Raw genomic sequence first — 18,725 nt, 5'->3', positions numbered from 1 at the left:
CCGACCTAGTCGTTCTGAGTATCCCTCCCTTCTTTAAGTTGATCTCTCCTCTTTCGAAACAAAAGAAGAATACATTATTGATATTGGTCTGGGTCTTACTGGCAGCTAATGAGGGCTGCACACAGCCTGTTCAATTACAACTACAAGCTGCAACTCAATCATGAGACAATAGAGTGAAATGGACTGGTAAAAGACAGAAAGCCATCGGATAGAGTGTGTGTGTGTGTGTGTGTGTATTTGTAATGTATGTGCATTCACAAGTGCATTGCCATGTGTTTGTGTATTTGTACAGTGTGTGCAAGCATACATTGTCGTGTGTGTGTGTGTGTGTATACAATTTCCACCTACTTTCATCTCAGTAAAAGGCAACCGTCTATACCCAGAAGTGTCTCAACAGATTACAGTACAATCATTTAACAGATTACCTTAATGTAAAGAACTTTAGATAGAGGAACATATACACTGAGTGTACAAAACATTCCTAATATTGAGTTGTATCCCGTTTAGCCTTCAGAACAGCCTCAATTCATCAGGGCATGGACTCTACAAGGTGTTGAAAGCGTTCCACAGGGATGCTGGCCCATGTTGACTCCAATGCTTCCCACAGTTGTGTCAAGTTGGCTGGATGACCTTTGGGTGGTGGACTATTCTTGATACACGCGGGAAACTGTTGAGGTGAAAAACCCAGCAGCGTTGCAGTTCTTGACAAACCGGTGCGCCTGGCACATACTACCATACCCCGTTCAAAGGCACTTAAGCATTTTGTCTTGCCCATTCACCCTCTGAACGGCACACATACACAATCCATGTCTCAATCGTCTCAAGGCTTCAAAATCATTTTCAACACGTCTCCTCCTCTTCATCCACACCGATTGAAGTGGCTTTAACAAGTGACACCAATACAGGATCATAGCTTTTACCTGGATTCACCTGGTCGGTCTGTCATGGCAAGAGCAGGTGTTCCTAATGTTTTGTACACTCAGTGTATACTGTATTGCAAACAAACATACACACACCGGCATACATGATATGGTGAGACACACACACAGATAAGCATAGGCAGGCACACAGACAGAGACGGGCACAAACAGACAAATGGACAAACAGACCAATAGCACCAGGGAAGAGAGAGAGAGAGGGAGAGGCACTACTTTAAGCAGTAAGTGCTGTATTAGATACACCAAGAACACACTGTCAACTTGCTCTGCCTTCTAAAACGCTCGGCTATTGTTTGCTGTTCTTTTGTGATGAATTATGCATGGAGACTGACTGCTTAAAATCTCTGGCTCACAGCGTAGCTCCGTCTGACTGAATCCTAGCTGCGGACACATACCCAGACGCGGCCGTAGTACCGCTTGGTCTTGAGTCTCAAAAACACTAACACACTCCAAGGGAGAACATTAAAACACTAACACACTCCAAAGGAGAACATTAAAACACTAACACACTCCAAAGGAGAACATTAAAACACTAACACACTCCAAAGGAGAACATTAAAACACTAACACACTCCAAGGGAGAACATTAAAACACTAACACTCTCCAAGGGAGAACATTAAAACACTAACACACTCCAAGGGAGAACATTAAAACACTAACACACTCCAAGGGAGAACATTAAAACACTAACACACTCCAAGGGAGAACATTAAAACACTAACACACTCCAAAGGAGAACATTAAAACACTAACACACTCCAAAGGAGAACATTAAAACACTAACACACTCCAAAGGAGAACATTAAAACACTAACACTCTCCAAGGGAGAACATTAAAACACTAACACACTCCAAGGGAGAACATTAAAACACTAACACACTCCAAGGGAGAACATTAAAACACTAACACACTCCAAGGGAGAACATTAAAACACTAACACTCTCCAAGGGAGAACATTAAAACACTAACACACTCCAAAGGAGAACATTAAAACACTAACACACTCCAAAGGAGAACATTAAAACACTAACACTCTCCAAGGGAGAACATTAAAACACTACACACCCTGGTAGTGTATTTGCAAAAACAGAAATATAGAGTGTGAAGAAAACACACACTTGGAAAGGACAGGGGTTTAGTTACATAGACCAATGTAGTGATGCACATACCAAACACACAAAATGACGCGCACATTCCATCTTGCACCGGCACACACACACTGACCCCCCACACACACACCTAAACACAAACGCACTCTAATATCTAGTTTCCCGTCCAGTCTGAAAGCAGCTGGTGTGTGTCCATGGGGTTGACCTTGTTTGAATGAAAGGAAATTGATGCTGAGAGGAGACTGTGTGTTTGTGTGTGTGTGTGTGTGTGTCTGAATGGGAGATGGATGCTGACAGGAGACCGAATTGGCTGCGGCAGACCAAGCCTCATTTCCACAGGCAATAGACTAAGGTTACGGCCTTCAGGGCTCCACTGTAATCAAGGCCCGGACCCCATGGCTAGCCAGACAGATGAGCAACACCACAGCCTTAAGAGCCTCATCATAGATAGCATCCACAAAATGACATGGAGGGAAAGACAGACAAACAGATCCAATCCCTTTCATTTTAACAAAGATTTTTTCAAGGTGTGGAAGATAATGAAGCTACGTGGTGTGGTGGCTCAGTTCTGGCAGGTTTCTACGCAGGTGGTGTACACAAAGGTGCAGTATAAATATGACCAAAAAAAAGACAGCTATGCGACAGGTAGGTATCGGCACAAAATGGCCCCCGCCTCCACAGTTGCACATGGATTCTATACTGACGTAGCCAACCAAGGTGCAGTATAAAAATGTTACATTGTGAAAACAAAGATGACGATGTGGTGGCGGCGGCTCTATTGCAGGCAATTAATACAATTTGGCACAAAATGGCCTCCGTGTTCCACAGTTGCACGTGCCTTCCATCTTGACACAGCAAACAAACATGAATAAGATGGAGTCCTTAGGAAACTGTGCAGTATTTCGTTTTTTTAATCTATTATTTCTTACATTGTTAGCCCAGAAAACCTTAAGTGTTATTACATAGAAGAACTATTGGATATTAGAGAGAAGTCAACTTAACAGCACAACCAGCACTACGACCAGGAATACAACTTTGTCTGCACCTCCCGGGACATTTGAACTGATTCCAGAGGCCGACCCAAAACAACGCCGTCATAGCAGAGGGTGTGGTCTTCTAGTGAGGCTTCGGATCCGCGCACACCACCCACAGCTTCCAAGTGTATTACTCGCTAATGTCTAGTCCCTGGTTAACAAAGTCGACGAAATTAGGGAAAAAGTTGCTTTCCAAAGAGATATCTGGGATTGTAACATACTCTGTTTCACGGAGACATGGCTAGCTGGGGACATGTTGTCGGAGTCCGTACAGCCAACGGATCTTCAGTGCATCGCGCCGACAGGAACAAACATCTCTCTGGTAAGAAGAAGGGCGGGGTTGTATGTTTCATGATTAACGACTCATGGTGTAATTGTAACAACATACAAGAACTCAAATCCTTTTGTCCACCTGACCTAGAATTCCTCACAATTAAATGCTGACCTTATTATCTCCCAAGAGAACTCTCCTCGGTTATCATCCCTGCCGTGTATATCCCCCCGCAAGCGGATACCAAGACGGCCATTAAGGAACTTCACTGGAGTTTATGCAAACTGGAAACCATATATCCTGAGGCTGCATTTATTGTAGCTGGGGGTTTCAACAAAGCTAATCTGAGAACAAAGCTACCTAAATTATATCAGCATATCGATTGCAGTACACGAGCGAATAACACACTCGACCACTGCTACTCTAAATTCTGCGATGCATACAAGGCCCTCCCCCGCCCTCCTTTTGGCAAATTTGACCATGACTCCATCTTGTTGCTCCCCTCCTATAGGCAGAAACTTAAACAGGAAGAGCCCGTGCTTAGGTCTATCCAACGCTGGTCTGACCAAACAGATTCCAGATTCCAAAACTGAAAGCACGTACCTCCGCATTTAATCATGGCAAGGCGACTGGAAACATGACCGAATACAAACAGTGTAGTTATTCCCTCCATAATACAATCAAACAAGCAAAGTGTCATTATAGAGACAAAGTGGAGTCGCAATTCAACGGCTCAAACACAAGACGTATGTGGCAGGGTCTACAGACAGTCACGGATTACAAAAAGAAAACCAGCCCGTTACGGACATCGACGTCTTGCTCCCAGACAAATTAAACAACTTCTTTGCGTGTTTTAAGGACAATACAGTGCCACCGACACGGCCCGCTACCAAAGACAGTGGGCTCTCCTTCTCCGTGGCCAATGTGAGTGAAACATTTAAACGTGTTAACCCTCACAGACGGCATCCCTAGCCACGTCCTCAGAGCATGCGCATACCAGCTGGCTGGTGTCTTTACGGACATATTTAATCTCTCCCTATCCCATCTGGACAAGAGGAATACCTATGTAAGGATGCTGTTCATTGACTACAGCTCAGCATTCAACACCATAGTACCCTCCAAACTCATCATTAAGCTTGAGGCCCTGGGTCTGAACCCTTGCCCTGTGCAACTGGGTCCTGGACATCCTGATGGGCCGCCCCTAGGTGGTGAAGGTAGGAAACAACATCTCCACTTCGCTGATCCTCAACACTGGGGCACCACAAGGGTGCGTTCTCAGCCCCCTCCTGTACTCCCTGTTCACCCATGACTGCATGGCCATGCACGCCTCCAACTCAAACATCAAGTTTGCAGACGACACTACAGTGGTAGGCTTGGATTACCAACAACGACGAGACGGCCTACAGGGAGGAGGTGAGGGCCCTTGGAGTGTAGTGTCAGGAAAATAACTTCTCACTCAATGTCAGCAAAACAAAATAGATGATCGTGAACTTTAGGAAACAGCAAAGGGAGCACCCCCCTATCCACGTCGACGGGACAGCAGTGGAGAAGGTGGAAAGTTAAGTTCCTCGGTGTACATACCACCGACAAACTGAAATGGTCCATGCACACAGGCAGTCTGGTGAAGAAGGCGCAACATCGTCTCTTCAACCTCAGGAGGCTGAGAAAATGTGGCTTGTCACCGAAAACCCTCACTAACTTTTACAAGTGCACAATCTGCCTGGTACGGCAACTGCACAGCCCACAACCGCAGGGCTCTCCAGAGGGTGGTGAGGTCTGCACAACGCATCACCGGGGGCAAACTACCTGCCCTCCAGGACACCTACACCACCCGATGTCACAGGAAGGCCAAAAAGATCATCAAGGTCAATAACCACCGAGCCACAACCTGTTCACCCCGCTTCCACCCGCTTCCACCCAGAAGGCGAGGTCAGTACAGGTACATCAAAGCTGGGACCGAGAGATTGAAAAACAGCTTCTATCTCAATGCCATCAGATTGTTAAACAGCCACCACAAGCACAGAGAGGCGTCTCCCTACCTACAGACTTGATATCATTGGCCACTTTAATAAATGGAACACAAGTCACTTTAATAATGCCACTTTAAGAATGTTTACATATTTCGCATTACTCATCTCATATGTATGTACTGTATAATGTATCCTTCACTATCTATTCTTTACTATCTATTGCATCTTAGCCACTCTGTCACTGCTCATCCATATATTTTATACTTATATATTCCCATTCCATTCCTTTACTAGATTATGTGTATTAGGTTTTGTTGTGGAATTGTTAGATATTACCTGTTAGAATCTGCTGCACTGTCGGATCTAGAAGCATAAGCATTTCACTACACTCGCAATAACATCTGCTAACCGTGTGTATGTGACAAATGAAATGTGATTTGATGATTTGATGTGAAGGTGCACTACGCTGCTACTCGCAATCACTGAAGACAGGCAGTGGAGCTGTAGTCCCTCAGCACCACCACAGAGAAGGAGAGTGTGTATGAATCAATCTCTCCCTCTCTCTCTCCCTCCCTCCCTGTCTCTTTCTCCAGGGACTGTTCTTCCCTACAGCCCTGTTTATGCCTCTGCAGTGAATACATCCACCTTACCATGCAGGGATTTCTTTGTTCTACTTGTCTCTCTCTCCCAGTCTCTCTCTCACGCGTGTGTGTGTGTACATACACACAAAAAAAGACTTGAGTGATTAAGCCAACGGGTATCAACCAATCATGATAGGGAAGTTAACAGGCTGTAAGTACAGTGTACAGCATTACTCTAAACATCTACAAGCTGGGTTAAAACGGACTTGGGGAGGAAAGGAGTGAAGTGTTAGAGGCATCCTGCATCTCCGGCCCTGCCTGACGCATCTCCGGCCCTGCCTGACGCATCTCCGGCCCTGCCTGACGGATCTCCGGCCCTGCCTGACGCATCTCCGGCACTGCCTGACGGATCTCCGGCCCTGCCTGACACATCTCCGGCACTGCCTATGTGTTTATGTATGTTTGCGTGTATGCCTCCCGGAGGCTTGGCATAGGCAAATGAGCTCAGAACAATGCCACTATAAACACTAAGATACTGGGGGAGAGTAATACATCTTTGGGGTGAGGGTAGAATAAAAAATAAAAAAACTGAGATCTGAATGCCACTACATTGTGTGTGTGTGTGTCCGCGTGTGTATACCCACCCATAGAGTGTGTGTCAATTCCCCTACATCTAAAATGCCTCTCTGTGACAGTCACGACATTCACCAAATCCAATAACACAAATCATTCAACACATGAATAAGCCCCCGCCATCAAAATAACCCTCTCCCTTTGCCTTAAATCAGAATCTGTGTGAGCCACAAAGACAGACCCGCGATAATGATGTTGTGTTGTGGCCCAGCATCACCCCTCCCAAGGCTCACTATCTGGCAGTGGCCCCCATTTTTAATCTGGGTCTATCAGCCAATCCAGCGGAGGCACGCTATCTGGCAGGATGTCCCCCGCTCCCTGTGTAATCTGCCCTATCAGCATTCTGTCTGTCTGCAGGCCCCACGCCGGCCCAGATAAAAAACCTCACAATTACACCGGTACTATGGCTACCCAAAATAGGAAGGGGAAGAAAGAGAGGGAGGAAGGGGGAGAAAGAGAGGGAAGGGGGAGAAAGAGAGGGAGGAAGGGGGAGAAAGAGAGGGAAGGGGAAGAAAGAGAGGGAGGAAGGGGAAGAAAGAGAGGGAGGAAGGAGGAGAAAGAGGGAGGAAGGAGGAGAAAGAGGGAGGAAGGAGGAGAAAGAGGGAGGAAGGAGGAGAAAGAGGGAGGAAGGAGGAGAAAGAGGGAGGAAGGAGGAGAAAGAGGGAGGAAGGAGGAGAAAGAGGGAGGAAGGAGGAGAAAGAGGGAGGAAGGAGGAGAAAGAGAGGGAGGAAGGAGGACAAAGAGGGAGGAAGGAGGAGAAAGCGGGAGGAAGGAGGAGAAAGAGGGAGGAAGGAGGAGAAAGAGGGAGGAAGGAGGAGAAAGAGGGAGGAAGGAGGAGAAAGAGGGAGGAAGGAGGAGAAAGAGGGAGGAAGGAGGAGAAAGAGGGAGGAAGGAGGAGAAAGAGGGAGGAAGAGGAAGAAAGAGGGAGGAAGGAGGAGAAAGAGGGAGGAAGGAGGAGAAAGAGGGAGGAAGGGGGAGAAAGAGGGAGGAAGGAGGAGAAAGAGGGAGGAAGGAGGAGAAAGAGGGAGGAAGGAGGAGAAAGAGGGAGGATGGAGGATAAAGAGGGAGGAAGGAGGAGAAAGAGGGAGGAAGGAGGAGAAAGAGGGAGGAAGGAGGAGAAAGAGGGAGGAAGGAGGATAAAGAGGGAGGAAGGAGGAGAAAGAGGGAGGAAGGGGGAGAAAGAGGGAGGAAGAGGAAGAAGAGAGGGAGGAAGGAGGAGAAAGAGGGAGGACGGGGGAGAAAGAGGGAGGAAGGGGGAGAAAGAGAGGGAGGAAGGAGGACAAAGAGAGGGAGGAAGGAGGAGAAAGAGGGAGGAAGGAGGAGAAAGAGCGGGAGGAAGGAGGAGAAAGAGGGAGGAAGGAGGATAAAGAGAGGGAGGAAGGAGGAGAAAGAGGGAGGACGGGGGAGAAAGAGGGAGGAAGGGGGAGAAAGAGAGGGAGGAAGGAGGACAAAGAGAGGGAGGAAGGAGGAGAAAGAGCGGGAGGAAGAGGAAGAAAGAGGGAGGAAGGAGGAGAAAGAGAGGGAGGAAGGAGGACAAAGCGGAAGGATGGGAAAGAGAGAGGAAGGAGGAGGGGATATTGCAGAGGATTCGGGCGGCCAAATAGAGGCAGCTATTATCGTTGGCCATTTTCATTCATGTGTGTGTGTGTGTGTGTGTGTGTGTGTGTGTGTGTGTCTGTGTGAGTGTGAGTGACGCGTGTTCGGAGAGAAAACACACACCTGAGACAGGATTCTGCTATTTGTGAAGAGAGTGGGAGAGAGTGGAGAGTAGACACATGCCACAGATACATTTCCATCTAAAGTGCATGATTATAGACTGTGTGGGCTCATTATGTGTGTGCTTGTATGCATCTGTGTTTGCATAGGGAAAGTGACAGAGTGATTGAACGTGTCAGCCTGTGGGTGGATGGACGGGTGCCAGAAAAGTGAGTTAACGAGAGAGGCACATGAAGTTTAGTCGTCCCCCCACCCAAATTCATCCAAAACACACGTTTCCAAAATCATTCTCAAATGTTGTCGGTCTCAAACCAGATTCCCAGTAAGTGATTTGGACAGACTAGCTCCTGAATAATCAAACAGCTCAGTCCTCCAGTAACTGAATCTCTTAATGTAGCTGTGTGCAAGGCGATCCTACTCCTGTGCTCTCTGGATGAGTGTATGCTTGTCCGTCTTCGTTTATGTCCCGTATTATGACACTTGCTGTAAGCCAGGCAGCCTGTGGTGGGGCTCACATCCACACATACTGGGACAGGCAGCCTGTGGTGGGGCTCACATCCACACATACTGGGACAGGCAGCCTGTGGTGGGGCTCACATCCACAAATACTGGGACAGGCAGCCTGTGGTGGGGCTCACATCCAAACATACTGGGACAGGCAGCCTGTGGTGGGGCTCACATCCACACATACTGGGACAGGCAGCCTGTGGTGGGGCTCACATCCACACATACTGGGACAGGCAGACCTGCCGCCACCGTTTGGCAGAGGAGATGACGAGAGCTCAACACAACCTGACAGAGCACACAGTCAGGGGAAACCACACACACACACACACACACACACACACACACACACACACACACACACACGGGGAGTGCAGAGTGAAGTTTGAGAGAATAAAGTGCTGATTGTAGGAGAAAGACAGCCACAACGTGATGGATACGCTTACTGTATATTGCGAACACACTCTGCACAAACGCACACGGGAATGCTCAGAGTAGACCTCGATGTGACGGGGGACGGGGGGGGTCTGGAGGCTAAGTGGGGAGGTGTGTGTGTGTGTGTGTGTTCCATCTGTGCTGTATTAGACCTTGGTGGGTGTGAGCTAAGTGATGAGAGGCAGCTGTCTGTTAGGCCTGTCACTGTTGTGTCTGACAGACCAGCAGGAGGGTGACACAGACAGGTTGAGCTCATCAACAAACCACCGGAGACACACACACACACACACACACACACACACACACACACACACACACACACACACACACACACACACACACACACACTTGACAGCTAGCTGCACAATGAAGATCTCAACAGTTGTGAGGAGGAGAAAACGAAAGAGAGGAGAGAGGAGGAGGGATTGAGAGGAACAGCTCTTCACATTTCCTCTCCTTTTATGCAGATGAAAGCCACGTTTTCACCTCTCTCGCTCAGAGACACGTTTCTGTGGAGACCTCTGTTCAAAATGAGCCCCCTGATTAACCAAGGGTGTCTGTGTCTTCGCGTGCTTGTCACAGTCTGACTGTGTGTGCGTTTGTCTTCTGTGTGTGTGTGTTGGTTTTGCCAAAACATCTATTCAAAGTACCATACCGGAGAATAGTAAAATAAGTGGCCATAGAGCCCAATGATAAGCCAGCCAGGCTAACCAATTAAAATTCTCATCACTGACTGACAAAGCGTCTTATGTGGCAGGGCATCAGCCATGAAAAGCCACTTGATGACTCAATTCATTTGGCGGTCGCTGAAGCCTCACCTAGCCCATAACTTCTCATTAGGGGATCCAAAAGACTTGGCTGGCACACATAGACAGGCAGACAGACACTTATCAAAGGGAGAGAGAGAGGAGTTACAAAGAAATTGCAATTTATTTTTGAAATTCTGTGACCAAGAAATGAGTAAGGGTGAGGAGGTGAAGTCATTCACGAGAAAGTAACACAAAACCTCTGTCTTTCTCCCACATGAAGAGGTGCAAATGCGCTGTGCCCACACACACTCCAAAATTAATTAACACATCACACTAGAACACAACCGCAGCCCAAACTTAAATGTAAATGCGATTACGCTTCCACATGCTACCTCTCCTGCCTCCTCTCCTTCCCTCTGATATCCCGCCTGTCCTTCGCACCCTGTCTTACACCATATTATTTTCTCTCCTTTCCTCCCCTGTTGCCATTCAACTGTTCCCCGTTCTGCACTTTATCATGTATTTGTACGTTTTGTGTGGACTCCGGGAAGAGTAGCTGCTGCATATGCAGTAGCTAATGGGGATCCTAATAAACTCAAGAAAACCCCCTGTTCTCCCCATCTCCTTTCCACCTCCTGCATAACTTCCTGTCCCCCGCTCCCCTCCTGTGATCTAGCCCCCCCCCTTTCCATCCCCTCCCTCCCTGCCTCAGTAGGATGCCCAGAGAGCTGCACTGAGCGCCCATGCCTCTCCACAGGGACCAGGGCATCTAAAGCAGTCCAAATAAATCCTCTGAAGATATTGAAAATGTCAAATCCCCTCCCCCCCCTGACCCCCACCCTCCTCTTCCTCTCCCCCTCATCTAAAGGGCTTTAAACATGCCACTGGGGGGCTCAACAACTGGAGAGGCCACCGCTCTGGGGCGGGGGGGGGGGGGGGGGGGATTGGGGCTTATGTGGCTTTTCAGGTTCCAGCAAAACGAGTCTGCGAGTGTACAGCGCTGCATACAGAGCCCTCCGCGCACTGTAGGCTACAATACCTCGTATTCGGGAGGGAAACGACGGATTTGACGTGTTTGTGTTTATGAGTCTTATTAGAGTGAACAAAATGCTGCGTATGGCAGTTTTTTCCAGACTAACGGGCTAAAATACATTCTTTGAAATGGGCAGAATATTGTATACATAGCCTACGGAAAATGTGATCAGTCAGAGTTCATGCGGATATATTCGGATCTGGTTAAAGGCCGACAAATTGGTCGTTTCAATGAAAATACTCTTTGTAACAGGACTAGATACACAGAGTAACAATAGCCTATCATTAAAAGGGACTGCAGTCAATCTATTACTGGGCCCTCACCGAGTCACATGAATAATGATCAGCTTTCGTAGGAGTTTCCATCGCCCATTTATTCACTGACGTCACCGACGACAGACACATTAAGGTCCAACATCAACATAGGTTTTATGATTGGACAGTTTATTTCCAGGTGAAACATAAGCCCTAGTCGGACGGGATCCGTTTTACTGGGGAAGTCAGGTGATGTAATTGTGTGCACGAACACAAAACATCTGTATTTTAGTCTGGTACAAATCTGCCACGTCAGTCATTTTTACATGGCGTTAGATGAACAATCCCAGCCAGAATAACCTATTGTTTTTTGGCAAATTCCAAGATCCTCCGATAATCGCCGACTCATCCCGTGCGTAACGACATCCCCGTGTTTTCCCCCGAGACGTTACAGAGTTTTACAGGCACTGCTCGCAGTTTGAGCAAGAAAACGAACCGATTTGATCAATGGATGCTTAATAAAACAAAGTTCTGCACACATATTTCATACGAATGGCCTACATTTAAAACTTTTCGGAAATGGCAAGTTCACTTTCTCATCCATAACTGCATCTCAAGTGCAAGACATCTACCGTGATCACATTTCCTAAATGTAAATATTATGGAGACACCGAAATGTTTGACAGCCAAGAAATATCTTCACGCCTGAAATAAAAACTTCCAGGCTTCCTTCATAAAACTCAATTAAATGAAAAAAAATTAAGAATTACAGGGGGCAGTTTGAAAAAACGAATACCGCTCAAATAGTCATCTGAAATAAGGCACATGCTGGGATAATAATTACAGTGCATTCCGAAAGTATTCCGACCCATTGACCTTTTCCACATTTTGTTACGTTACAGCCTTATTCTAAAAATGATAGAATGATTGTTTCTCCTCATCAATCTACACACAATACCCCATAATGACACAGCGAAAACAGGTTTTTAGAAATGTTTGCCAAAAAAAACAAACAATAACAGAAATACCTTATTTTCATAAGTATTCAGACCCTTTGCTAAGAGATTCAAAATTGAGCTCTGGTGCACCCAGTTTCCATTGATCATCCTTGAGAAGTTTCTACAATTTTATCGGAGTCCACCTGTGGTAAATTATATTGATTTGACATGATGTGGAAAGGCACACACCTGTCTATATAAGGTCCCACAGTTGACAGTGCATGTCAGAGCAAAAACCAAGCCGTGAGGTTGAAGGAATTGTCCGTAGAGCTCCGAGACAGGATTGTGTCGAGGCACAGATCTGGGGAAGGGTACCAAAAAACGTCTGCAGCATTGAAGGTCCCCAAGACCACAGTGGCCTCCATTCTTAAATAGAAGAAGTTTTGAACCACCAACACTCATCCTAGAGCTGGCCGCCCAGCCAAACTGAGCAATCGGGGGAGAAGGGCCTTGGTCAGGGAGGTGACCAGGAACCCGATGGTCACTGACAGAGCTCCAGAGTTTCTCTGTGGCAATGAGAGAAACTTCCAGAAGGATAACCATCTCTGCAGCACTCCACCAATCAGGGGTTTTTGGTAGAGTGGCCAGACGGAAGCCACTCCTCAGTAAAAGGCACATGACAGCCCGCTTGGAGTTTGCCAAAAGGCACCTAAAGGACTCTGACCGTGAGAAACAAGATTCTCTGGTCTGATGAAACCAAGATTCAACTCTTTGGCCTGAATGCCAAGCATCACATCTGGTGGAAACCTGGCACCATCCCTACGGTGAAGCATGGTGGTGGCAGCATCATGCTGTGGGGGATGTTTTTCAGCGGCAGGGAGTGGGAAACTAGTCAGAATCGAGGAAAAGATGAACGGAGCAAAGGACAGAGAGATCCTTGATGAAAACCTGCTCCAGAGCATTCAGGACCTCAGACTGGGGCGAAGGTTCACCTTCCAACAGGCCAACGACCCTAAGCACACAGCCAAGACAACCCTGGAGTGGCTTTGGGAGAAGTCTCTGAATGTCCTTGAGTGGCTCAGCCAGAGACCAGACTTGAACCTGATCTAACATCTCCGGAGAGACCTGAAAATAGGTGTAGCAACGCTCCCTATCCAACCTGACAGAGCTTCAGAGGATCTGCAGAGAAGAATGGGAGAAACTCCCAAATACAAGTGTGCCAAGCTTGTAGCGTTACACCCAAGAAGACTCGAGGCTGTAATCGCTGCCAAAGGTGCTTCAACAAAGTACTGAGTAAAGGGTCTGAATACTTATGTAAATGTGATATTTCTGGGTATTTTTAAAATAAAAACTTGTTTTTGCTTTGTCATTATGGGGTATTGTGCATAGATGGATAAAATAGTTATTTTTCTCATTAATTTTAGAATAAGGCTGTAACATAACAAAACGTGGAAGAAATCAAAGGGTCTGAATTCTTTTGAAATGCACTGTACATAACCATCGTCTCTAATAACCCTTTCTAATCCTGTCCAAATAGGGATATGGACTTCTAGTCAAGACATTTCATAACCGGATCACCAGATCTTGTTAATCTGAATAATAGTCATGAAAATACCGTTGGGTGTTGCGCAACAGCTTATCCTACACAACACACACAATCTCACACACAATCTACAAGCACAATTCCAATGGACATGATACAGACCAGACCCCCCCCCCCCCCACACACACACACACAATATTCTCTCGCTCTCATACAGAAACAACACATGCACAATTAAAGCAAGACACACACACACACACTCTGACAAAGACACATCACATATACAGTAAGTCTAGTTCACACGTATCTAATCCACAGCTGGATGATGGGTCCCATGAGCCCCTTTGGGCAGGATTGATCCCCATTTACCCAACCCCTCTCCTCCCTTCTATCCATCCATCCATCCATCCATCCATGGCCCCAACCCTCCACCCCAACCCCTCTCCTCCCTTCCATCATCCATCCAATCCTCGATATGCCCCCAACCCTCCACCCCAACCCCTCTCCTCCATCCCATCCATCCATCCATCCAATCCTCTATGGCCCCAACCCTCCACCCCAACCCCTCTCCTCCCTCCCTCCCTCCCTTCCATCCATCCATCCATCCATCCATCCATCCATCCATCCATCCATCCATCCATCCATCCATCATCCTCTATGGCCCCAACCCTCCACCCCAACCCCTCTCCTCCCTTCCATCCATTCATCCATCCATCCAATCCTCTATGGCCCCAACCCTCCACCCCAACCCCTCTCCTCCCTTCCAACCATCCATTCATCCATCCATCCATCCATCCAATCCTCTATGGCCCCAACCCTCTACCCCAACCCTCTACCCCAACCCCTCTCCTCCCTCCCATCCATCCATCCATCCATGGCCCCAACCCCTCTCCTCCCTCCCATCCATCTATCCATCCATCCATCCTCTATGGCCCCAACCCTCCACCCCAACCCCTCTCCTCCCTCCGATCCATCCATCAATCCATCCATCCATCCATCCATCCATCCATCCATCCATCCATCCATCCATCCATCCATCCATCCCTCTATGCCCCCAACCCTCCACCCCAACCCCTCTCCTCCCTCCCATCCATCCATCCATCCAATCCTCTATGGCCCCAACCCAACCCTCCACCCCAACCCCTCTCCTCCCTCCCATCCATCCATCCATCCATCCACCCATCCATCCATCCATCCATCCAATATGGCCCCAACCCTCCACCCCAACCCCTCTCCTCCCTCCCTCCCATCCATCCATCCATCCATCCATCCATCCATCCATCCATCCATCCATCCCTCTATGCCCCCAACCCTCCACCCCAACCCCTCTCCTCCCTCCCTCCCATCCATCCATCCATCCATCCATCCATCCATCCATCCATCCATCCATCCATCCATCCATCCATCCATCCCTCATATGCCCCCAACCCTCCACCCCAACCCCTCTCCTTCCTCCCATCCATCCATCCATCCATCCATCCATCCATCCATCCATCCATCCAATATGGCCCCAACCCTCCACCCCAACCCCTCTCCTTCCTCCCTCCCATCCATCCATCCATCCATCCATCCATCCATCCATCCATCCATCATCACATCCATCCATCCATCCCTCTATGCCCCCAACCCTCCACCCCAACCCCTCTCCTCCCTCCCATCCATCCATCCATCCATCCATCCTCTATGGCCCCAACCCAACCCTCCACCCCAACCCCTCTCCTCCCTCCCATCCATCCATCCATCAATCCACCCATCCATCCATCCAATATATGGCCCCAACCCTCCACCCCAACCCCTCTCCTCCCTCCCTCCCATCCATCCATCCATCCATCCATCCATCCATCCATCCATCCATCCATCCTCCTCTATGCCCCCAACCCTCCACCCCAACCCCTCTCCTCCCTCCCTCCCATCCATCCATCCATCCATCCATCCATCCATCCATCCATCCATCCATCCATCCATCCATCCATCCATCCATCCCCTCTATGCCCCCAACCCTCCACCCCAACCCCTCTCCTCCCTCCCTCCCATCCATCCATCCATCCATCCATCCATCCATCCATCCATCCAATATGGCCCCAACCCTCCACCCCAACCCCTCTCCTTCCTCCCTCCCATCCATCCATCCATCCATCCATCCATCCATCCATCCATCCATCCATCCATCCATCCATCCATCCATCCATCCATCCAATATGGCCCCAACCCTCCACCCCAACCCCTCTCCTTCCTCCCTCCCTCCCTCCCATCCATCCATCCATCCATCCATCCATCCATCCATCCATCCATCCATCCATCCATCCATCCATCCATCCATCCATCATCCATCCATCCATCCATCCATCCATCCATCCCTCTATGCCCCCAACCCTCCACCCCAACCCCTCTCCCTCCCTCCCTCCCATCCATCCATCCATCCATCCATCCAATATGGCCCCAACCCAACCCTCCACCCCAACCCCTCCCTCCTCCCTCCCTCCCATCCATCCATCCATCCATCCATCCATCCATCCATCCATCCATCCATCCATCCATCCATCCATCCATCCATCCATCCATCCATCCATCCCTCTATGCCCCCAACCCTCCACCCCAACCCCCCTTGAGGGTCTGTTGATTATCGATAACCTCCCCTCACTCTCTCCATTCAGGGGAAATCTTTTCGGTCAGGGTGCCTTCCTTTGGGGCTTTTCAGGGGACAGACCACCTTCCACCTATCCCCAGTTCTTAGCTAGTCCATAGACTCTACTTTCACTGACACACACAGTCTCACTAGGAGTTGTAGCCTGCAGGCTAAATAACCCCTCTTTTAGATTAGAGGAGCGGCGGAGGCCAAAACGTGGCGCCCCCACCTCCAGCTAACAGGCTTAGCCAGAACAAGCAGCCCCAATATGCTACAGTTGCATGTGAGAGAGCGAGACAGAGACAGAGACAGAGACAGAGAGAGAGAGAAGACAGAGACAGAGACAGAGAGGAGAGAGAGCGAGACAGAGACAGAGAAAGAGAGAGAAAGAGAGAGAGAGACAGAGAGAAAGACAGCGAGTGAAAAAACAAGTAGAGGCCTGTGCTCAAAGTCACTAATGCAGTATTCATAAAGGTCAGTGGGCTTTTTATGGGGTATTGTTTCAGGATGCACCAAGGGCGTTCGCACCGCTTAACCTTCCAGGGGAGCGGAGTGTACCGGGGGTTTGGTCATGCTTTGTTGGGGATCTGAGGCTAGGTGTGCCAACGGTGTGTGTATAATGCACGTGCCAAACAGAACCCGGCCGCCATTTTGCAAATATTCACATATTCACTCACGCAAGTAGACACCGTACACGTGCGTAAACAGTAATATCATCGCGCTACCTGCTCGTAACATCCTTAGTAGCCACACGCACACATTTACAGGATGCTTGATCATATAAACAACACGCCTCTCTCAAAAATGGCCCACACACACACACAGTCACGTCAATAGAAAATCTCTCCAATTTGTTAAGCCTCGTCTCTCTGTCTCAGTCTCGAGAATATGCCACTCTCCAACCCATTCAATCCCCGCGACAACAAACAGAAGGACATGGCTTCTAACAGCCCATAACAGCCATGCATCAACTAAGTCGTGACAGCCATTGAGAGAGAGAGGGAGAGAGAGAGACAGAGAGGAAACGCCACAGTCTACACATGGCTTGCCGATAATGTTCGTCTCTGACCTTGAAGGGAGTGCAGCAGTGTGCAGGCGAAGGATTTATAGTTCATTGGCTGGGTGGGGACTAGTGGAAGCAGCTTTATACAGAGTGGATTAGCCTAAAATATGCACAGGGCATAAACTGGCAGTCTCTCCTTCTTAATGTATAAAGGCCCCGGGCAGGCAGCACTCAGAGAAGCACACAATGAGAAAGGCCCCCGTTCCACTCTCTGGACCACGGAGATTTATGTCTAAATTAGTAGGGCTGGTTAGAGAGGGAGGGGGGGGGGTATATGACACGGGAAAAAGAACGAAGAGGGAACGCGACGGAGAGAGGGGGAAAAAATAAATAAATAAAACAGCACAGATAATGGGAGTGAAGGAAGTTAAGCGATAAGGAGGTAGAAAACAGGAAGAGACAGAGGAAAAAGACTTGCTGTAGTTGGAGGTGTCTGGCACCTAAGTCTTCAGTTCTCACGTTAGGTGAGAGGTTAAGGTGTTCAGGTGCTCCTCCTGAACACTGCCTGGAATTGACGACTCGGCCTTTAGCTCAAAACTCAGATCTAAGAATGCGAAAGGTGGCCCTGAGACCTTCAGGCCTCCATTCGCTCAGCATTTGTGCACTTGTCAGTGTGTATCCCTCTCCGTGCGACATTACGAGCGCATGCTTAACCCTTCATGTGTGTGTTAAGTGTTTGTGTGTGCACTTGCCAACCGGTTCCTTTGTGCTCATGTCTACCTCTCTGATTGTATGTAGAGTTATGAGGGTGACTGAGTGAATGTTCATAAGACTGCAGGTATAGGCCATTTTGTAACCCTTGGATTAAGCCTCAGCCACACTCTTGCACACTCTTGCACACACACACACACACACACACACACACACACACACACACACACACACACACACACACACACACACACACACACACACACACACACACACACACACACACACACACACACACACACACAAGCTTACGCTCAGAGGCACACACCCCACCAAAACGTACCTCCTCCTTTACCAAATCATGACTCTATTGGAGTAAAACCTTTGGTTTGATAAAGCCATCGTGATAACTCGTGTCTGTCTGTCTGTCTGTCTGTCTGTCTGTCTGTCTGTCTGTCTTTCTTTCTGTCTGTCTGACTGTCTGACGTCACTTTACCCCAACCGTGGATCCTCCAAAGTGCTGGCATTCCATTTCCAAATGTGCATTAATACAAACTCCATTCATAATGCATTGCATTTGCTTCCACTAATTAACAATTAGAGTACAACACGCGCTCTCACTTCGAGGGCTTCCATTACCTCTCTTCTCTGCATATGCAAATGAACATTACATTT

At 48.4% G+C, this 18,725-nt stretch overlaps 1 protein-coding gene across 1 annotated transcript in view; it reads right to left on the bottom strand.

The window, feature by feature from the left end:
• The window catches only part of LOC106570040 (ephrin type-A receptor 7), a 170,890-nt gene that overhangs the window by 28,403 nt on the left and 123,762 nt on the right, over positions 1–18,725 (bottom strand). The window lies entirely within an intron of this gene.

The sequence above is a fragment of the Salmo salar genome, chromosome ssa14 (assembly GCF_905237065.1).
Source record: "Salmo salar chromosome ssa14, Ssal_v3.1, whole genome shotgun sequence".
NCBI lineage: Eukaryota > Metazoa > Chordata > Actinopteri > Salmoniformes > Salmonidae > Salmo > Salmo salar.
This window is presented reverse-complemented; position numbering and strand designations above follow the sequence as displayed.